This window comes from Castor canadensis, chromosome 12 (assembly GCF_047511655.1).
Source record: "Castor canadensis chromosome 12, mCasCan1.hap1v2, whole genome shotgun sequence".
Lineage (NCBI taxonomy): Eukaryota > Metazoa > Chordata > Mammalia > Rodentia > Castoridae > Castor > Castor canadensis.
Genome location: NC_133397.1, coordinates 9,697,382 through 9,721,552, shown reverse-complemented (window position 1 = coordinate 9,721,552; position 24,171 = coordinate 9,697,382).

Here is a 24,171-nt window from a genome sequence, read left to right as displayed (position 1 = left end):
TTTTGTACACTGTAGGAGCCTTACATAGGAATTGTGGCAAAGGATATTAAGGTTGTCGTCTCACCTTTTATCCCCACCTTCATTTTGTTTGAATTCTAATGGCAAAATGTACTCAAAACTATCAAATTGCCAGGGGTAATTAGTATGACCATGGATTGAATCCTGATGGGTATACACAGCACTTAATTTGGATTTCAAAGTATCAAAGTGCCACGAACAGTTATTTGCTTGCTTTCTGATGTCAATTTGAAGGTTCTAGAATCTGTAAAACATCCAGCAGACTGGAACAAATGGAAAGTTGAAGGTGAGTTAGGATCTGTTACGAGAAGTGTTATTCATCCATTCACTTTCTGCATTCTTTCCCCAGCACTACACAAAAAGGATTTGCAACTGTTGTGTAACCCTCTGCCAATCTCCTCCAGGTCCTCTAAGCCAGCTTGAAAAAGAAAGCAACAGCAACAAAAATTAACCAAAATGATAATGATAATCCTAACGTCAATTGCAAACTTATCCAGAAACGAATGGGATGGTTATATCCTTCTTCCACAGTGGCTGTTTGTTGGTTGTAAAGTAAATATAAGGGGTGTGTGTGTGTGTGTGTGTGTGTGTGAAAGAGATGGGATGGGGTGGGTGGGAGGATTGAACATTCAATTAAGGTGGGAAAAGATAACATTAAGTATGGGGTTGACTGCTTTTGAAGCAGTGACAGAGAGCATGGCTACCAAAACATACACGGCAAATAAAAAACTCCGCTCCAAAAACGAAAGTCATTAGAAATGAGTTCTCAGCCCAGCCTCTGAAGTAGTTGAAGGTTATCACCAGGAGGCACACTAACAAAAACCTGTCCTGGACTGGGGTCTTGGGAGTTGGAGAGTTGTACAGTCAGCCAATGCTCTCAGGCGATGCCTGTTGAGGCAGCAACTGAGTGGCACTACAGGTACCGCTGAGCCCTTGTACCCTCCAGGGGCTCTGGAGCTGGGATGACCCTTCTCAGTGTCCCAACTTGAAGCTTAGAACCTGCACCTTTGCATCCCAGCATCCACTAGTCATTATAGCAGCTGCCGTCTGGAGGCGATGAGACCTTGATTAAGGCCAAGGCAATTTCTAGTGAGATGAGCTGTGAACCAGCAGCACTGGCTATTGCTCTCAGCAGCTCAGAAGTTGGCATGTTGGCCTCAGAGAGAGATTCAGGCTGAACAGCAGAGGATCTCCTAATTCACCCCTGATGGGATTCAGATCACCTGCTTGCTCTAGTAATTTTGCCCCATTAGGGAACATCTGCTCCAGAGATCTGATTTGTCTAGTTCCCTGGAAAACAAAATACTAGCCCCCACTGTGCTGTTGCTCTCCTGGCCTTAGACAGTATCCATCTTCCTCTCCTCCTTAGCGAGGGTTCTGCAGAAAAAATAGACCCAACCAGAGACAGGTCTAAACAGATATAAATAGGGATATACCTAAATACATACACACAGATTTGTTTTAAGAAATTGGTTCAGGTGAGCCAGGTGTGCTGGCTCATACCTGTAATCCCAGCAGGAAGGGTGGGCAAGAGTATCTCAAGGTCAAGACAAAACTGAGATACATAGCAATATCTCACCTCAAAAAGGGAGGAGGAAGAAGGGAGGAAGGGAGGGAGGAAAGAAGGAAGGAAGGAAGGAAGGAAGGAAGGAAGGAAGGAAGTTAATTGGCTCATGCAATCATGGAGGTTTACAAGTGTGAAATCTGCAGAGTGGGCCAAGTTTGAGTCTGAAGGCAGAATCTCCTTTCTCCGTAGTGGTCAGATATTTTTTTCTTAAGGCCTTCACCTGATAGGATAAGGTCACCCACGTTATGGAGCACAATCTACTTCCTTCAAAGTCACTTATCTAAATGTTAATCTTGTATGAAAGTACATTCACAGCATTATCTAAACTTCCATTTGACCAAATACCTGGGTACCAGGACCTACCAAGTTGGCCTATGAAATTAGCCATCAAATCCAGCATAGGTTCTACCTTTCCCTCAACCCTTTGCTTGTCAGCCTTGAGTGACCCAGACCCTCACCCCTGTAGGGTCTAAGCCCTTGACTACTTGTTGCTACATTTTTCTTAGCATGTGACTGTTAACGGTATTAATATGCCATTAAAATTGGCCATGGTACACCAAGAAATACTCCAAGGGATTGTGATGCCAAACATATTTCCCTTTAACCCCCTGGGGGAAACAACCAGGGTCAACTACCCATGCCGGCATTGAAATTCTTTGCTTTGCCTCCTGAGTTCCTGGCACAAAATATCCAAAGATCTGAAAACTACAACTTACAGTTCAGTGGGATTTTAGTGAGTCCTCTTGAGGAAGCATTTCCTTTTGGAGATCAGGTCTCCTAGGGCCAATGAGCCCCAAAATTTGGGGATGAAAAGCACAAATTCTATAAAATGGGTGTCCAAGGATAATGAATTGAGTCACTCATATGACACTTGATTTCTAGATCTATGTATCTACTTGGAGACACCAATTAAATAATGGCTCCAGAATCAGGGTACAGATCTCTTACCCCGGAGGAAGGTGCCCTTCCTATGGAACATCATCTCTACGCAAATGCCCAGCTGCACCTATAAGGAGTTCTTCTACCACTCATCCAGGCTAATGGTTTCTGGGCAATGTGGAAGGTGATGGGACCAGTGGATCTTATGATCATGTGACCATACACCACACCTCCTTTGCCATAAAGTATGGTCTTCGTTCTAAGTCAGTGTTATGCAGAAGTCCATGTCCTTAGATCAGACACTCCTATAATTCCTCAGTTAGTGGTGCTAAGAACCTGTGGGCAAAAAAAGGCAATCCTATATTCCACTAGGATCCCCATATCCAGGAAGATGAACTACTAGCCTTTCCAGAAAGGAAGAAAAGGATCCAGGGTGGGCAATTTGCCATCAAGAGCTGGCAGACCTCCTCAACGTGTGCTATACAGAGGCTCACCATGGATCTCTGGCAGGTTGCACATGTGTACTAAGTGTAGCTGGGTCACTGTTGATGAGTGGAAGTTAATACTATTGGGAGTGTGCACAGTCTCTGTCCCTGCCACCATGACATACTTCTCATGAGCTCCATGTGCCAGCACTGGGGCATCTGATGGCAGAGGATGGATTGGGTAAGCTTGAGGAGGACATCTGTCTATTTGGATGTTTGTGCCTCTTTCATGGTGGATGCTCACTGGAGAATCTTAACATACAATACAAGGATCTAGAGGCCAATAGAGAAGGGGACCAGGAATTAAGAGAAAAGGTTAGTTCGAGAAGAATTAATTTAGAATGTAACACACATGTACAGGAAAGCAATGCAAGTCAACTCCCTGTATAGCTATCCTTATCTCAACTAGCAAAATCCCTTGGTCCTTCCCATTATTGCTTATACTCTCTCTTCAACAAAATTAGAGATAAGGGCAAAATAGTTTCTGCCTGGTAGCGAGGTGGTAGGAGGGAGAGGGAGGGGGTGGGGAGTAAGGGAGGGGGTGGGCGGAAAGGGAGAGAAATTACCCAAACATTGTATGCACATATGAATAAAATAAAAAATTAAAAAATAATAAAAAAATTAAAAAAACAATACAAGGATCTTCACAGTTTGTGTCCTCTCACACGAATCCATCCCCAGGCCTTCTCATTCCTGCCCTTCCAATATTTCTCCTTCCAGCCCCTCATCAATCAGTAAGGCTAGGATTAGATGAGGTTGAGAGGGTGGACCCCAGGATAGCATTAGTCACTTTATAAGAAGAAAAAGATGGACCTGAGCTGGTATGTTTGCTCAGTCTCACCAGGTGATACTCACCACACGTTGTGATGCAGCAAAGAGGCCCCCACCAGATGCCAACACCTTGACATTCAACTTCAACTTAGTCATGAGCTAAACACACCTCAAAGCATTGTAAATTGTCCAGTCTGAAGGATTCCGCTAGAACAACAAGAAATGGACTATGACAAATGTATTCTTGTTCTGGACTATTTCTCTTCTAACACAAAGTAGATGGTCACATGCTCTATCATTTTCCTTTCCCTCTTTCCCCAAGTTCCATAGAGTAATTCCACTGTTACAAACATGATCTACATCTGAGTTTGTATATGATCATGCTTGTTTTTGTGTGTATGTTTATGTTCGGATCTATCTTCCACATATGAGAGAAAACATGTGGCTTTTGTATTTCTGATTCTGGCTAACTTCACTTAACATGATGTCCTCCAATTGCATCCATTTACCTTCAAACCCCATGTCATTATTCCTTATGGCTGAGTTATACTCCATTATGTATATATACCACAATTTCTTGATCCATTCATCAGTTGTGGGCATCTGGGTTGTTTCCAAAGCTTAGCTATTGTGAATAGCGCTGCGATGAACATTGGTGTACAGGTGTTTCTACTGTATCCTGTCTTACGTTCCTTTGGGTAGATGCCCAGGAGGGTATCACTGGATTATAGGGCAGTTCTATCTTTAGTTTTCTGAGTAATCACCATACTGCTTTCCATAGTGGCTGTTATAATTTGCATTCCCACCAGCAGTGTATAAGGATTCCTGTTTTGCCACATCCTCACCAGCATTTGTTGTTATTACCCTTGATTATGGCCATTCTTTTATAACCAGGGAAGTTGAACTCTTCTTCGTATATTCACTGGCCATTTGTGCCTCTTCCTTTGAGAATTCCCTGTTTAACTTAAGATGTGAAGGTAGAGAATATAAGGATGTATACTGAAAGCTGTTGAAAAATGGTGGGGGGGAGGTAAAGGGGTAAGGGAGAGTAATTGAAGGGGTTGAATGAACCAAAGTAAAGTACACCCACAGTGGGGCATACATTGAGACACCCTTTGAACATCAACTTAAATATTAATAATGCAAACCAGGACTGTAAAGTAGGTACAGTGGGGGGTGGTGGGGAGGGTTACTAGTGGAAGGAGAGAGGGTGAAGGAATAAGATTAAGGTGACAGTATATGGTAGATGGACTTCATATACTAATATGAAACAGAACTAAAAGACCTCTTGCAATTGCTTTAAGTGGGGTGGGGAGGGAGTTGAGGGGGAGAGACAATGGAGGCAATGTAAATAATGTACAATATAAGTCTAATCAGAATTGTCACTACAAATCCCCCCTGTATAATGAATATATCCTAATAAAAATTCTATTTAAAAAAAAAAGAAGGAAAACAATGTTATTAGGAAAGGAAAAAAAAAAAAGTAGATGGTCAGGCACTAGACCAGCTTCCTCAGGCTCTGCCCACCTGTAGGATTGCCATTCCGCATTGTCTTTCAGAGCTTCCCGAGTGAGGTGGTAGGACAGAAACCGTCTACTTTCACCTTGCACCAGCCTACCACACTGGCCTTTCGATAAAATCCAACCTTTCCTTTTCCCTTCTCTGACAGCTGGTCCTATGGGACCCCACAGGTGACCTTAGGTGAGAGATGAAGGCAGGTGTTGGTAGAACAGTGATGGTGCTGTGGGGCCATCTCCTAGTGTGGCTTACTTGCCCCTGTGATGGCTCTCTCTCCATTTCCATCTCCCAGTGAATTGCTGGCCCTCCCAACCTTGGGACCCAGCAGGTGTGACAGCAGCAGCTCATGGTGGGCCACTGTAGTAGTATGACACTGATGGTCCATGCTTAGTCACTTGTCTTTATCAGGACCCCACAGAATGACACTAGGAGTGCTTTGGAAATGCTGTGAAGTGCTTTGTTGTTTTTGTTTACTCACGCAGATGACATGGCTTTGCTCTGGAATACCAAGGGTTTATGATATAATTTTTTTCTCAGTGTCACCAAAACCTGATTCAGAATCTTTTCCCCCACAAAAGTATCAGAAGTCTGATACCTGATATGACTCAAGTGGCAGAGCTACTTTTGCACCAGATCCTGACCTGGACCCAAGGCAGAGCTCCTGCCTGCTCTGACCAATTGATTTTTAACAAAGGTACCAAGAACAGACATAAGGAAAGAACAGTCTCTTCAGTAAATGGTGTTGTAATTAATAAGACAGGGTTTAAGAGACCTCTGAACCATTGCTAACTATTGTGTTGAATACTTCAGACTAGCTGGACAGAGGGATTTGAATGCTTCACCACAAAGAAATGATAAATGTATGCGATGGTGGGTAAGCTGAGCTCCCCGATTTGATATTAAACAATGTCTACATGCATCAAAACCAGTGGCCTGCAAACCTGCTCCCCTCATCTTCCCCAGATCAGTAAGCCCAACTCCATCTTCTGATTGCTTAGTCCAAAATCTTAGAGAACCCTTTGCATCCTCTATTTGTACACTGTCACATTCTGGACATCAACAAGTGATGCCAGTTTTAGCATCAAAGTATATCCTAAATCCCCTGTTTTCACTATTTCACTTTGTCCCTGTAACCAAAGCCTTCTATCGGGTGTCCTCGAATTCCACCATCCTCTCCCCACCCTGCCCCATCCCCACCAGACACAACACTTCTCCACTCTGCAAATAAAATGATCCTATTTGTGACATAAGTCACACCACATAAATCTATTACTCAGAACTCTTAAACAGCTTCCCAAAACAATCAGAATAGAAGCCAGAGTTCTTTCAATGATTATAAGCCTCTGTATAATCTATATGATATAGATTGTATAGTCAGTTCTCTACACCTTCCATCACATTAGCATTCTGGAATTTTCTCTCCTGCCACTGAAGCCACACTGCTCCCTTTGCCCTTCCTCTGGCAAGACCAGCCCATTTCAGACTCCTAGTCTGTGCAAACTCTTCCCTATACCTGGGCCTCACTTCATCCAGGTGCATATAAGGGTGCTCCCTCATGCCTATTCAATGATATCACCTTAACCATCCCATGTTCCTTGCCTAGCCTATATAAAATAAAAACACCTTCCAGAACCCAACATCTCCATCCCCTTATTTTGTTTTGTCCATTTCATTTATCATCACCTGACACCACATTACCTTGTTAATTTCTTGTCTTCCCCCAATAAAATATAAAGTCCTTGAGGACAATTGTGTTTTATTTTTGACTGCCACAGCTACAGAACCTAGGACAGTGCCTAGGACATAACAGGTGCCCACAGATATTTTTGAATGCATATGTTCTGGTTACTTTACATACTTTCTCTCTTTTAATTATCATATGAAACCTTGCAAAAACCCACGTGAGTTCCTGGAAGCTGTCATCTCATTTAATCCTCAGAAGAACTCATTAGAATAAGGCACAATCTTCACCATATTTTGCAGATGAAATTGAAATCTGGAGTGGGGCATTAATCTTCCTGTCACCAAACAAATACCTGGGATGATCAGCTCATAAAAAGAAAAGGTTGTTTGGCTCCCAGTTTGGGGGATGTCAATCCATGTTTTGGTAGGCTCTGCTGCTTTTATAGGCCTATTGTGAGCACACATCAAGGCAGGGGCAGTGGTGGTGCAAAACCACTCACTTCATGGCTAGGAAGCAAAAGAGAAAGAAGAGACTGGACTTTACAAACCACTTCGAGGACACATCCCCGACGGCTCACAGACCTCCCATTCAGCCCCATCTCTTAAGGCTTCCACCACCTCCCAAGAATGCCGAGCTGGGGACCAAGTCTTTACCCCTCGGGCCTCTGAGGGACGCTCTCCAAACTACAGCAAGTGGTTATCTAACTGGGCTAAGGTTGCAGAGGGAGTGAGTGTCAAAAACGGAAATAGAACTCTGCCTCTTCCAAAGCTCTACCCACTCCATAGAAATGCATCCCCTGTAGCAAACGGGCTGTGGAAGAGCGCCAGATATGGCACTGGAAATGCAAGCTCCTGGGAAAGCAGAACAGAAAATGGAAGAAGTGCCAGTCCATGGTCTAGAAGAAAGCAAAAGGCTTTGAAATGAATGAGAGGAGAGAACATGGCGTCCAACAGAGGGAGGTGATGTGATCCAAAACAGAAGCAAGAGTGCAAGCAAGCAACAAGCACGTCAGCACTCTCATTCATATACCACAGCCCAGGCTGCTGGTGACAGGGGACAAAGTGGGGAGCCAAGGGTGAGACTGCCTAAGGCGGTGGAGACAACAGGCTTGGCCTCTTCCTGGTTATGTGACCTTGAACAAGTTACTTAACCTTCTTGATCTTAGTTTCTATATATGCAAGGCAAGGATCTGGCACGTATCTGAAAAACTACTGTGAGGATTCTAGATAATGAATATTGATTACCTGGTACACACAAGCCCTCCAAAATGAAAGCATTTGGTGCCATTTACCCATAGAAAACATTTTCCTGGCTTCTGTGTACCTGAGAAAAAGCAGCTCAGATGTGACCTTTGCTGATACCAGCAGCCCAGGGTGGCCAAGGAGCAGGACACAGGTCTCAGCAGTGCCCTAATGGGTACTGGCCTTACTGGTTGCAGGCAGGCAAGGTTTCAGGGATCTCTAGAACAGCATCCACGTGGCTTTGGTGTGATCACAGACTGCAGAACAGCTGTCAATCATAAGTGGAGGTCAGGCAAAAATGTGAGGAGCTCTGGCAAATTCAATCACTGCTGAAACCTCCTTCAAGTGGCATCTAATTGATGGAAGGTCAGGAGCGTCAGGCCTTCCCTTAGAAAGGCATCACATGAGCAAGAATTGTCCAAGTACCTCTTCCACTAGGTGCAAGGGCCTCAGAGATTCGCCATCTACCCCACTCGCCCTCATAAACCAGGAAAGTAGAAAGAATGGCAAAGCCATGAGTTTTAGTGTTGCAGGAACTCTGTCTGTGGATAAGTGGGAGGCAAAGACAAAAGGACACAGAAAATGGAGTACTCGGTGTTTCCTGGAGCATCAGGGCAAGGCTTTACTCACAAAGACAACAAACCAGAGCACTACGATTTGAGTTCCCTCCAAAGCTCGTGTTGCAATTTGATTTCTGTTTAACGGTTTGGGGAAGTGAAACTTTTAATGGGCATTTGGGTCACCTGAACGCCACCTCATGCGTGGAATTAATGCTGTGATCACAGCAGTGGGTTCACTTCCACCCTCAGTCCTTCCACCATATGATGCCTTCTGCTGTATGACACAGAACAAAGGCCCTTCCCAGACGCCACCACCTAGATCTTGGACTTCCCAGGCTTCCAGAACTGTGAGCCAATAAATCTCTATCTTTTATAAATTCCCCATGCCGTGGTGTCCTTTTATAGCAGCACAACAGGGACCAAGACAGAGTAAGGGAGCAGTGTGAGCAAGGTACTGGGTGTGAAGGAGTGCATGGTATTCACAGATGCTCAGGTCCCTGTGACTTCTCCCCACGCAGCCCACATATGCCTCAGGCTCGGGTCAGCAGTGACCTGCTTCTCCCCTGGTTTCTCTGGCTCAGCAGTAGTGACTCCTGCCTCCCACAAGCACCCACAGCACAACCCTGGCAGTTATTCTAGGCTCCCTTTCCTGTGCTCGCCCTTCACATCAAGTAGGTACCACGTCCCGCTGGGTTTCTGACTACACATTTTTCAAATCACTCTTTGCCTTCCTCCCACCTACCATCATCTGATTGGGAGTCATTAGAACCACAGGGAAAAAAGAAAGGAAGGTCAAGTTCCCAAAAGAAAAGAGGTAGCTGCTACCATAACAGAAAGGGTTGTTGGAATCCAAAATCAACAGATGTCCACAGCACTAATAATAGTGAGAGTACCACATTTTTAAATGTTACTTTTTTCATAAATTAGAGAACATTAAAGGTTATCCCTAATATAATGTCACTCTCGCTGGCATACTAATATGTGACACAAAGTGGGTGAGAAAGGAGGAGAATGAGAGCGAATGGCTAGAGATGGTGGCTTTGGGAAAGACATCCAAATGACATTTACTGAACCTAGGTCTTAGGCTCAGTGTTGAGCAGCTAGGTGAAACAAGGAGCCAGACACCTGCATGTCACCTTCCCTGTGTCACCTCAAAGTTGGAAGGAAAACCAGCAAACCAGGGAAGGCACCTCAGCCACCAACACCTGAAATGATTCCAGCATAGGATCTTCAGCTATGAGATCTGCTTGACTTCCAGACACAGAAAGACCTTTTGCTCCATGCAATGGTTATCAGAGTGTGTCAACTTAACATTCTCCCCACCTAGAATAATTTCAAACTCTCCCCTTGGACTGTTGGGATTTTCAGATTTCTGCTGTGGGACTGTGCAGATGTGTCTCATGATCTTAATGAGGGGGAAAAAGTAAATAAATAAGTTGGTGGCATTGCAACTGCTGTTGTTTTGAAATGTTTCTGTTTTATTTTGAGGCTTGTATTGCAGCAGTATCTGTTTCTACATCCGGAGCTCATGTAGTTTGCATGGCTTCTGCATGACATGTGATAGGCACTTGTGGAGACTGAGTCATCTGTCAGACTTGGTTGAGAAAATGTATTTTAATTACACCTGACCGGAAGACCATCTGCCTTGGCCACATGGACACATGGCCAGAATTAGGACTGGCACTGGGAATTCTGAGTGTTACCCAATGGTCTCTCTGCTAAAAGATGTCGCAAAAGAGACATGGGAGGTTTATGACAGTAAAAATTAATGTGCATCATTTGAAATAAATATTTATTTTTGATGATTTTTTCCCCCGGGAAAAGTGACAAGCAATGAAAGGTTTTGAGAAGTGGCGATATTCAATTCCCAACCGGGAGTCCTCCATTCTCAGTTGTGTGAGGTGTAAACACAGGAGCAGAAGGCTGAGTACCGAGCCTAAAAGGGAACTTAAAATGGTGAGAAGAGTTACTGTTGTTCCCTACTTCATCCTCTCATTGGCAGCACAGTGCCTGGCACACACTGGGCACTCAGTACACAGCAACTATACCATTACCATTTTTATTACTGTATTGCAAACATCAGCATGTGATTCAGGAACTGGAGCACAGTGGACACACAGTATATGCTAGCAAATGCATTTCTGAATAGCAGGGAGAGCAGGCATTTGGCCCCAGATCTTCACAGACTATTAACCTCAGATTCTTTCCCTTGACTTAACTGTAAGTGGTTCAGCCCATGGGCCACAGGGGAACCCATCCCTTGAGAAGCTGAACCTGAAGAGCTCCAGAGCTCTACTAAGATCATAGTAGATGATATATGCTAAGCTGGCATGGAAGCAACATCAAGGCCAAGTCCTAGACCAGTTTGGAAGATGGCTGAGTCTGCTTCTCAGATTTAAGAGATGGGAATCAAAGATGTCAGCTGAAAGCACACTTTGTACCTACAGGGCACATCCATACTGCCTTTAATGACTGTCCGTAGGAAAGAGAACATTTTGATTTATTTTGTCACTCTGAGCCCACTTCCACTTCCTCTGCAAGACAATTCAGCAACAATGCCATGCAGGAAGCAGCTAAGACCTGGAGTGCCCATCTGTTCATGCATGCAAATGAGGAGTTGGAAATAGGTTCCTCTTGCCTCCTTGGTGTTCTGCCTCCTCACCCTGCACCCTCTTCACTCTCCTCTCCCTTTGGGGGTCCTCAGTGGCTATGACTTCCTAGATGAAAAGGGTCACTCAGTAAAACTTAGCAAGTACTATGTCACAGGTTCGAAGAGGGGCAGGTGATTGATTTCTTTACATTGAGCCCAATCCACACAATGACACAACAAGGTAGCCTTAATATCCTCATTTCAGATGAAGAAACCAAGCTGGAGTGATCAGTAAATAGTGGAAACCAAACCTGACATCAAATAAATTTGGCTCCAAAGCCCAGGTTTCTCTAAACTCCATTACTTCCAATGAGAGGAGAGGGAAGCCTGGACATCCCATATTTTACCATAATAGACTAAATAGGGCTCCAGTTCTCATTCACTTGGAGAAGTTATTAAAGAATGGCAGAGCTTGCTGTTCTTTTTTTCCATCCAATAGTCCATTCACCTGATTCTGTCAATTGAACATTTTGACCATCCCTAATTGGCTTTTATGCATCCTATGTTCTAGAACTCCATGTATCTTCAGATACAGGCAATAATTCATTTAAAAAAAAATCAAAGAGCATCTGTTCAAATCCCTGCTCCAACACTTATAGGCTCTATGAGTTTGACAGCATTATTTTACCATGTCTGCAATCTGTGGTCTCCTTTCTGTTAATCGAGACCTAAGGAATTCTACTCCCCTGCAGAGCTCCCATGTGAATTAGATGCTCTCCCATTCTGACCTTCAAGGCTGAGGACAGTGCTCTAAAAGTTTAGGCCTGACCAAGTCCTAAGATTCTGAAGATGACAACTGGCTTTCACTGACTGAGAGATGGGGCCTTGGCCCTGATCTCTTTGCTCACACTACAGCCCACAGCTTTTCTCCAAATGCTTTTCATGTGTCCTGTTCTTTGAAAAGGAGTTTATTCCCAAACCTGGTGTATCTAAAGAGTCTTTCTAGAGATGAGCTTCTCCAAAGCACCAAGCTCCCAGGCGCCAAGTCTCCCACACACTGGTGTTATAACATAATTCTGCCTACGAGATCAGCCCTTATGGTCCAGGTCATTTGCAGGCCAAAAGGAAGCCAGAATCAAGTTCAATTCTACCTCATCCCTCAGGCACTGCATTCTGACTTATTGACCCTGAACTTTTAGCCTGTTCCATCCTCCCATCACCACTTCCATTCCTCACAGTAGAAAATTAAAGAGTATGTACTTTGAGGTCAGAAAAACCTGAGTTAAATCCTGTTCCTATGCTTCTAGCTATCTAGCTGTGGGATCTTGTGCTAAGCATTCATTATCACTGGTTTTATGGTTTTGAGGATTAGCTGTGTATATGTATATGTCCTCATACACACACATACACTCATATATATATACATATATATAAAGCCTTAGTAGATAATATATATTCGTATATTTATTTTTAGTCACATCCCCTCATCTCTTCCTTCTAAGATCACTGTGCAAGGTCTAGCATTCTCTATAGTAGAATTAGCCCAAGTTAAGACATATTAGATAAGAAACACTGTTTGAAAATGTCTAGCATACAATACAAGCTCAATAAGCATCAATTCCCACTGTTACTATCATATCATCATCACCATCTACATTTGTGGCTCCTCTTTCATGTACTGCAACCTTACCAGGCCCTTAGTCAATACAGCTTCTAATACTGTAACCCTACAAGGTAGACCTAATTATCCTCTTTTGTATAGTCAAAGAAACTGTGGCTCAAAAAGCAAAGTTATTGACTCTATGCCACACAGCCAATAAGTAGCCAAATCAAAATTGTCTAATTGCATTTAACCAACGTGCAGTCTTCCTCTAAGTCACAAGTGAATGAGACAGAGAAAAATTAAAATCAACAGACAGTGAGACTCCTACTCTCTCACAAGGGTGCCTGGAGAAACAGGTTAAGTACATTGGCAGAGGCCAGTGCCACAGGACTGCAAAGAACTGAGAATGAAACCATGCATGAGAGATGAGCACATGCCAGGGAAACTAGGTGAAGCTTCTGGAACAGAACAGGCTTGAATTGGACCCAAGGGTGTGGAGAACAATGGGAGCATTTTGGGGGTTTATTCAGGAGATGACTGGGAAGAGATAGAAACTCTGGGTAGTGACAAGGGATACTGACTGAGCAGCTCTCGAGTCCTGCCCAGTGCTGGACAGCACACAGCTGTGATCTCCTTGAATCCTGCCAGGACGATCATGCAGGTACTTTTTAATCTCCATTTTACAGAGGAAGAAGCATAATTGTAAAAATAATAAGTAGTGAAATGAGAGCAGTAAATGTTATCACGTGCATCTCTGCATTTGACTCAAGAGATGATGGTGATGTGCACAGAAGAGCTTTACTTCAACACATGACCTGGAAGTCTCATAACCAAGGTCTTGTGAGGGAGCAATGAGCTGGTCACCCTCACCCCAAGTGCATTGAGATTTCATTTTGTTCTATGTATCTGCCTGCTCAGCCCCGGTGGTGAGCCTCACATGCAGAACAAAGGTGTCCATTCTTTCTTGACTCAACGCTGTGGATCTTCATATGATCTCATTCATTTCCTCACTCAACCAGCTTTCATGGATTCCCAATATTATGTTTCCTGTCAGGGATGCTGGAACACAATGAATTTGTGTGAAATGTTCTGTTATTGCCAAGAAAGTGTAATGAAGAGTGCAATGAATCTCATTAAAACGAGGAGTAAATGTAGCTAAACTGTGCTTCCTTGTTGACTTTCCTTGGTTGTCCAAGATGGTACCCACTGACCAGCCATAAATACTTAGATTTTCTCTCATCATGCTAAAACCACTGATTAATCACTGCAAAGTATAGTTAACATGAAATCCCATCCTAGTCCCCATTCTGCCTTCCTCTGTTTCCCTTAGATTTATCTGGATTTAGTTTCCCAGGCCAAGAACCACCCAACTTGCTAAAACATTTGAATTATCTGACTAGGCCACAGTCTCCTACCCACTCTGACATTAGGTAGGGTAAATGTTGATAGGAAGTGAATATTTCCATAGATTTGTGTCTAGCTGGTTAGGTCTCTGATAATCTCCAACTCCCCTGTAACCAACTATGCTCGCTCTATCTTCTCCTCTGGGTTAATTTTGTGGCCTACATCCAGGTCCAAAAGCTCATGTGTTGTTTGCCTTGACATGATGGTCCCATTAACGTGAAGATTTATGTTTAAAGACATTGCTCCTGGCACAAAAAGAAAAATGGCTTTGGTGTAATAAAAAGACACTGGCCCATAGGCACAAGGTGCACTGGCTCTCAGTCAGTGTGAGTGGGTCATCACTTCAACCCACGGAGCCCCAGCTTCCCCAAGGGTACAGGTGCATGTCACTGTGTGTCTCAGGATATGAGAAGGATGTGTACAGGCTGTTAGGCACTTTCCAGTTAAAACTGATAGTTTTCACTCTGTAAAGCTCTGACCATATTCTAAACAGGGGAAAGACGTGGTAGAGTCCCTCAGGAAAGAAATTATCCCATCATACTCAGGTTCAAGTTCTTTACTGAGATGGTGGAAGTGAGGCTCAGATGTTAATGGGTTTATTCTCAAAGAAAGTCAACCTACTTTTTCAATCACCTTCTGCTCAGACTCTAAAGCAGATCTGTTCAGAGTCAGCTGACCTCCTCCCCTCTCCTTGCCCTCAATCAAGAGGAGATCAGGACACAGAAGGGCACAGAGGGATGACTATGTAAGGACATGGAGAAGATTGCTATCAGCAAGCCCAGGGGAGAAACCCATCCTGCTGACACCTTGATCTTGGGTTTCAAGCCTGAAGAGCTATCGTTTAATCCATTCATTTTGTGGTACTTTGTTCTGGCAGCCTGAGCAAACTCACACGTATTCTTTTTTAAGGGTCACCAAAGATGTCAGGAAACAAGCTCTACAGGACCAGACCTGCTGGCCATGCTGTGAGCACAGGATGGCCTCACACTCTTACCGGTCAGTGCCCAACCAGAAAGGGGGATGGGAAAAACAAAAGTGAGAAAGGAGGATTTCACAGCAGAGCCAGAACAGGTCTTCAGAGCCAGAAGGGAGGTGTCCCGGAAACACAGGTGACATTCTCAGTTTGACTCTACTTCCTTCATGAGGGACTGGTTTTCAAGCCCTTCTCCACACACGTCCCTTTCTCAGCTCTGGTCAGCTTAGGCAACACATTTGATATCGCCCAACACCTGTCACTACTCTTGTTCCCTAGCCCTCTGAAAAGGAAGGGACAGGTAGAGCTGGGACTGGGCAGCTCTACACAGTGACGATTGCAGAAAACCAAAGCAATTTCCAAAAGACTATCCAAAACACCCAACTCAAAGGATACCAGGACCATAATATAAGGAAGCTACAGGCCGTGTGGCTTCTTGAGTCATGTTGTAAACACTGAGATGAGAGAAAGAGAGACACAGATGGCGACATCCACCCAAGAGACTTTAAAAGAGAAAGCAGGAGCAGAGGTTCAAAACATGTAGTATTTATTTCACAAAAGGAAAGGTAGAGTTTAAAGTAGGATGCCATTTGGATGGCACTGCGTGCCGAACGCTTTCACGCTCCCAGAATCCCTGTTATGGATAAGATATGGTAATGTCCATAGCAACTCCAGAAAACTATGATGTCATCATTACCCCCTCACCAGATGAGACAGCCCAGACCCAAGTTTACACAGGCAGTAACTTTGTAACCTTTCATCCTTTGCACCAAACTCCTCCACTCACTTATTTATACAGCTCTTCTTACCTGTGGTTGTAAAATACTTTTTACATGATATTTTTATGAGAAAAAACCTAAAATGATAGTTTAATTAAAAGCATTTCTATGGATCGTATTTCCTAAGATTCAGGCTAAAGCCAACCCTTTTGCCAGCACTTGGGGTGGGAATCCTCCTGTGCAGATGGGGATAAGTCAAGCTTACATTTCTGTCTACACCCATGCACTTCCTTGCATAACTTCATATCCCAGATTCAGGCCTGCCCTCAGTCTTGACTTCTCTCCACCCTCCAATTCCAAAGTCCACACCAACTGTCCACCTTCTTCCCACACCCAGTCTGACTTGGCCCCCAACCTGGAGATGAGATCCCAGCCATCTTCAGTCTAACCATATAGGTGTCACCCCCTCCTGATCTGGTTCCAAATGTCCCGGACCTTCCTTCTGTTGCAAGACTTGGTGTCTCTGGGATTTGTATCACAACTAAGTTTATCACCCACCTTCGATCCTAAATAGGTCCTAACCCTCCCTGATAATTACAATAAAAATAACAGACACTTCTGAGTCCTTGCTGTGAAGCACACAAGCTGCGTTCCCTTATATTCATATGTTGAAATCCCAACATATGAATGTTGATATGTGATAGTATTAGAAGGTATGACTTTGAGGGGGAGGTTAGGTCACGAGAGTGAGGCCCGTATAAGTGGGATTGGTGCCATTATGAAAGAGACCCCTGAGAGCTCCCTAGCCTCTCTACCATGTGAAGACACAAAGAGAAGACTGTGGTCTACAACCCAGAAGAGGACCTTCACCAAAACCAGAGTAGGCTGGCTTCCTGATCTTGGACTCCCAGCCTCCAGAACCGTGAGAAGGATGCCACCCAGTCCATGGTACTGCAGCCCAAGCAGAGTAAGATACCTGTGCTATAGAAAGTGCTTCCATTAAGTCTCACTTAATCCCTACCATACCTCCGACTCTGCAAATCGTACTTACAATAGCTCCTGGGTTAGATACCATCATCCCCATTCCATAAATGAGAAATAGCTTAGAGTCAGGCAGCCAGGAACAGAAGCAAACCCAGTATGTGCCCTGCTGAGTGAGCTGTCTCCTGTTTAAAGATGCAGAGACTGAGACAAGCAGGCCCAGCGGTCTCAGCACAGGCTGCCTGGCCCTGGAGTGGTGCCCCGTGCTGTCTACTCCACTGTATCCCTACATGGGAGGGTCCTGAGCAAAGTGATGGCTCTTAGAATGTGAAACTTTCACTCGGCAGAAACTGAATCTGGGGCTGTGCTCTGTTCATTTGGCTCAACCAGTAGTCCGAGAGGCAGAATGGAATCTATGGCTTATCTCAGGAGAAGTTACGTGGTTCCAGCACGAAGGAAGAAATGGAAAACTGGGCAGCCCTGACAGAAACAGAGACACAGTTGCCCCTGGTGACAGGTTCAATTGCTCAGGCAAATATGGCTCTGGGTTAAATGGCTCAATTAGACAGAGTGACCCTCCTTGAGCTTCATCTATTGGATACGCAAAGGTTCTAAGTTCTCCTTTGCCCCCAAATTACCTGGGGTCTCCTCAGGACACAATGGATCTCTCTATGAAGTGTTGAGACCTCATCTAAGCCCGATTAATAAGTCATAGACCTCCTAAATGGGGAATGTATCTTGGGGGAAAAAATTCATTTATAGTATATTTAAAATACAAACAAGTGCAGTCCTTTGTCATATATATATATATATATATATATATGTGTGTGTATATATATATATATATATATATATATATATATATATATACACACACACAGAGAGAGAGATACATATACACACAGAGAGAGAGGCCTCTCTCACAGCTCCACCAAGGGGAACTGGAAATACCACTGCAAAGGCCCACAGAAAAGGAAATGCCAGTCAGCCCAGCCTGGCTCTGAAGGAACTTGGCCTGAGCTTGCAAACCTGGACAAATGAGGATGAGTCATACCTGCTTTCCAAATGTGGACCCTGAATCCCCACCAAGCTCTGTTTCCGTTTTTGACTGTGGAGTAACATGGTCACACCCCAGGGGCTTGGCTCACTTATTCACGGAGCCAAGTCTTGGAAGCTGTTTCATATTTGCAAATCTTTGTGCTTGATGAGCTGTGACAGTGTTCACCCACTCAGCTGTCCTGTGTGCTGGGGTTGGGCGCTGCTCACACACCAGTGGTACCGACAAGCCGTAAACACAGATAGCATCTGCCCTGAAGGGTTCAAGAGCTCCACTATGGCTGTTATCGTGGCAGGCTGCGGTTTTCTTTTGCTTTATGGAACCCACAAAATTGTTGTTATGCTTTTATAACAACGATACCACGTTGTTAAAAAATTTTGAGCTGGGGGTCAGACCTGGGTATAATGCCCAGTTTTATATTTAAAAGCTCTGTAATCAGCAAACCTCTGTGAGTCTCAGTTTTCTCATCTGTACAATGGGGGTTGCTAGTGCTCATCTCATGGATAATATCTGTACTTCCTGCTTCTCCAGGATGAAACTCTAAATCAAAACATTTAGGAGCGTATAATGTGAATTTCAAATCATTATATAAATGTAACATATGACATTTTGCTCAACTTTGAACCCAATGAGAAGTAGTTTTTCCTCAGTACCCATAAGACACTGAGATGCCCACAAGACCAAAATTTGGCTGTGCTCAAGTGCCTTACTTATATAACATGGTGCAGTATTTTTATATGACATATGCACAACCTTTCTTATCCTTAAGTCAGCTCTAGATTACCTGTAATACCTGGTGCAATGCAAATGATATGGAAGTGGTTACAATACCATACTGTTTAAGGAATGGTGACAGGAAAAGTCTACACATGTTCAGTGAAGATGCAACTTTTTAAGATATGTCCAATCTGGGTTGGTTGAATCTTTGAATACAGAGCCCAAAAATGCAGAGAGCTAACTGCATTGTGGCAGGTAAAGTGACACATATGCCTGAAAGAAAGTCACAGCCATGTAGATAAATCAGATGACAGAGAAAAGTCTGTAACTCGGGGTCTACCTTCAGGCTGGAAGGACCAAAACCATTCAGTCCTTTCTATGTGCCAGGTTCTGCTACTTAGAAGACAGTATGAGGCGGTGAAGTTCTACTCCATGAAGAAACTCACCATGAAAACTTCAAGTGAATAACTAGAAGGCAAACGTGTGAAAGCTGCCATAGAGAAACAACTCCTGTGCTGTTAGAAATGGGAGGGGTTTCACAGAGGATGCAGTTGATAAAGACAACTGCACTAGGTATTAAAAGGGAGAAGAATTTTGCTAGTAAGACAAGCAAATCAGTGTACAAAATACAAAGAACAAAAGAGGAGGTGCAGTAAAAGATGTGGACCTTTCATGTTATGCTGGCTTGGTGGGAAAAGGGCAAACACAACAAGGGTATTGGACTTTGAGCACATGATAATAGCTAGAGCACACAAGGGAGGGGTGAAGATAGGTAAGACACCTAAAAAATTAGCTAGCATTTGTTGCCCTTAACACAGAGAAACTAAAGCAGATACCTTAAAAGCAACTGAGGCCAATAGGAAAAGGGGAACAGGTACTAAAGAAAAGGTGAGATCAAAAAGAATTAACCTAGAAGATAACACACACGCACAGGAAATTAATGTGAGTCAACTCCCTGTATAGCTATCCTTATCTCAACCAGCAAAAACCCTTGTTCCTTCCTATTATGGCTTATACTCTCTCTACAACAAAATTAGAGATAAGGGCAAAATAGTTTCTGCTGGGTATTGAGGGGGTGGGGGGAAAGGGAGGGGGTGGTAAGGGAGTGGGTGGTAAGGGAGGGGGTGGGGGCAGGGGGGAGAAATGACCCAAGCCTTGTATGCACATATGAATAATAAAATAAAATAAAGAGACACAATGAAGTATGAAGTGCAGCCCAACTGACTGTGCAATGTGTGGCTGTGCAATGTCCCCCAAAGGCTCAGACACTGAAGGCTTCATCCTGTACTGGTAGCACTATTTTGGAAGGTTCTGGAAACTTTAGGAGGTAGGGACTGGCTGAAGGAAGTAGGTCACTGGGGGTGGGTTCACTGTATCTTGTTCTGGGCCCCTCTCTGTCACACTCTTTGCTTCTTGCCCACCATGAGGTAAGAAGCCACTACTACCACATGTTCCTCCTCACTATGGTCCAGAATCAACAGAGTCAAGGACTATGGACTGAAACCTCTGAAACCAAGAGCCAAAGTAAACCCTTCCTCCCTTAAGTTGTTTTGTTGTCAGGTGTTTTGTCACGGTGACGTAAAATCTGATAAACTAGTTCTGGCAACCCTGACCGCCTCCCACTGGGTACAGCAGGAAGAGGATGGGAGACTTAGAGGCGAGAGGAGGTAAGAAATGGTAAGAGTTGAAAGGTCAACTGTGGGGAAAGGTGTTGATAAAGAAAGATGTGTCCAAAGCTTTCACCCATTCGGGAGTGAAGGAGTTGATTAACCTTCAACTTTGGAATTCCCCACTGCATCCTAGATTCTCAGCAAAGCCTGAGAAGTCACTAAGCTTCTGGAGTCTCTGATTTCTCAAATGACAAATGTGTCTAGTGAAAAACTATCCAATTGTTCCTTATCATGACAGGTGGCATGTCTCCGGTACACAGCTACTGACCAGACAGTGGAGAGACCCTGCTACTATTCCCGAGGTGACATAATCGATAAGGAAGTTCAAGCTCCAATGTGGCAGAGGAATTGACTTTTCAGTTTCTGGATCCTAGTTGGTGGATGTCAAGCTGTCTTCAAGCCCTCATTTTCTCCAGCAGCACATTTACTTTGGCAGGAGAATGGGGGGCTTGGGTGGATTCTCTGGGCCTAGTTCCCTCTGGTAGATGAAGCGTCTTCTCCCTAAACTAGAACCATCTGTGCGAAATGACTGGGAGGCACAGAAAGTGCCGGAACCACAAAATTCCAGCTTTGCTTTTGGCTTTCTGGCAACAAAAGAATAAAAATGCAGCTCTTATTTCTCCAAATATTTCCTGCCCCACTGCCTACCCCAGCCTACCTTCAGCTCTCCATTAGCAAACTCGCTGTTTCTGTGGTCACTCTTTCAACTGGCAGTGGTGACATTGCTGGAATAGACGTTAAGGTCATGGTATTAGCTGGGAATGAAATGATTTTTTTCACAAAGGACAGACTTCATAAATCCTGGCTTGTTCCCACACAGGTGTATAGAAGAAACTGAAGGAATATTTTTTCTATGTTCAGGGCTTGCCAAGACCCAACTATGAAAAAAACAATTTTTTTTTCCACAGAAGGTGTCTGTTAAGACACTTGAGGTAACCCAGAATTCTGAAGGCCTCTTGCCCAGCCTCTGCCAAGTTCAGCCAGCTCAGCTATTCACCCAGCACCCACTCCCTGCTGTGATAATCAAAGGCTGGCATGGCATCACCTGATAAAGACCCGAGTTCAGGTTGCATAGAGTGGGTGGAACCAAGATCGTTGCAGAGGGAGTGAGGGAGATTGGAAAGTTCACTTTCCTCCACACCACAGGAAGGCCTAAAGATCCAAACCAAACCAGAGCTTGCTCAAGTGTCAAGGAGATGTAAAATGACGTGGTTTGGGGAACGCAAACGTTTTTAGCTATAAATACTCCTTAGAGTGTTCCAATGCATTGAGCCAAAACCCAAATGCTGTGAGGTTTCACCCAACTGAATAGTTCCTTAAATAAACACAATGAGGACAAAAATTACCCATGTGAACTTGAAAAGAGATTGACACTAAACGGACAATCTCTCTGAGAAGAGAAAGTGGGTTCAGGCCTCTGGAAACAAGTTTTAGCTGAGGGCACTGGTCAGGCTCATTCAAATCCATCATTAAATCTTCCCATGGAAATCCCATGAAAACATTAGTACCCTGAACCACAAAGATGAGAAAAACAAAAGCTACAGACTGATGAAGAAACCAGCCCGAATGGAAGCCAAGTCTTTCTGACTCCAAGACCACCATCCATCTGTATCAGGACTCCGTGTGCCCATGACAACATCTGTTTCTCCATCAGTGTGTAACCTCTGCAAGGGCAAAGGCACTGTCCTATTTGCTTAGGACTCCACAGTACCAGGAGGTGTTGGTACACTGGATGGTGTCATCTGAGTTTCCCAGGGCAAAAAGAAGATGGGTTAAAACCACATTCATTTACTCACAGTTCTAGAAACTATAAGTCTGAGATCCAGGCATCTGTGGTATTAGCAATACCTGGACTTTTTGAGTGAGATTGCTCCATGCCTCTTTCAGCTTCTAGGAACTTACCACATGTCCTCAGTGTCCCTTAGCTTGTAGATGCCTGCCTCCGAGGTATGCCTCCATCTTCACATAGCACCCTCCTCTCTCTGTCTCTGTCTCTTCTCCTCTTCACAGAAGGAGAACAGTCAAATTGTATTAGGACCCTCTTTGATTTAGTACATCTTCATTTTAGCTGGGTTACAAGTGCAAAGACCCAATTTCCAATAGGGTCACTCCCACAGGTACCAGGGACTGGGATTTCAACATATCTTTCTTGAGGGAGAGATATAATTCAACCATAGCAGAGACAAAAAAAAAAATCTTCACATTTCTTGAATGGGTCAGAGCTCCACTGGATTGTTCCAGGGCTTCTGAGGGAATCTAATGCTCTGGGATCCCCCACTAGCTCCTAAATGGATGCTTCAAGACATTGGATGCTGCAGCTGTACTTAATCCCACCACCTGAGAAAACCAGTTAGGGCTGCCCACCTTCCACCAGACTGGGGTCTCCTATGTCTTAATGGAACAAGGAACAAACTCTGCTCTTTAAAGTACACTTCCCACTCCTTTGTCCTCCAAAAGATCCAGGACAGTTTTACAACTTCATGAAGCTTCCAGAAATGATAAGAAGAGGAATCTAAGAGCTACTCCCTGACCCATGACTCAGAGAACCAGGAAGAATGCATGAAAAAAAACACTGGGCAGGGGCAAAAGCTAAACTCACCACAACTTTAAATGCACTTATATAATATCTTACATAAGTTATTACTTACATAATATCTATCACCCCATGATACCCCAAAGATATATCAGCTTAGGCTTTTCTTACTCTGGCTGTGAAGTCTTCTTTTTCTTGTTAATAACTGATTTTTTCCAAGAATTTGAAGACACATATATATGCATTTTATTTTCTACATCCAAGATTACTATAAATGAGGATGCTTCTAGTGAAAAATCTACCAAAACCAAAAATGCATAAAAGTGGTTAGTACACTGGGGTGGCTAGTGGGGTGGCTCGTGGTCAGAGCACCTGCCTAGCAAGTGTGAGGCTCTCAGTTCAAACCCGAGTGCCACAAAAAAGTAAAAAAAGGTACACTGGGGAGGTGGAGGCAGAAAGACCTTGGGTTTGAGGCCAGTCTGGAACTCACTACCTAACAAGACCTTATCTCAAAACAAAAAAAACCTGTACAATAAAGCCCAAATTGAGGAAACTGTAGAAAGTAGCAAGAAAACGTAAGCCTATTAAAGCAAGAAGAATTTGCATATACTGTTAAATATAACTTCCACCAGGTGCATGAAGCACATGAGTAATTACAGATCAGTAGAAAAATTAAGTGATAATCTTTTTTTGGCACAGACCCCACCTCCTCTGACAATGGGGCAGTGTTCTGAAGAGTTAAATGCCCTCTACCAATGCCAGGTGCTGGTATTACTACCTTCATAGTCCCTCATCATAGCCCAGGCTGCATTTGAAGCAATTTCCAGGGGATATTTTACCCTCCATTTTCTTTCATCTCTCTGGAAGTACATGGTTCATTTAAGCCTGTAGAGTGAGAATATGCTCCAAAGGACCCTGAGTTCTAACACAGATATCTCAGAATGCTTCTTTTTTTCCCAACTTATAGGAGGGAAATAAGCAACTGAATAAGTTTTTCATTGTTATATTGTATTCTCTAAGGGTTTGGATCTCTCTAACTATTGCCTGCTAGGAAGCCCCAGAGAACACAGAGAAAATGGGCTCGTCATGTTGGCACACTGTGCCCCTGACTGAAGGGGGTGCTGTTTCTGATGCTCCCTCCCTTGCTGGAGCAAGGTTTTCTCTCACTCCTTGGTTATTACTGGACCTAACTAGGCTTAAC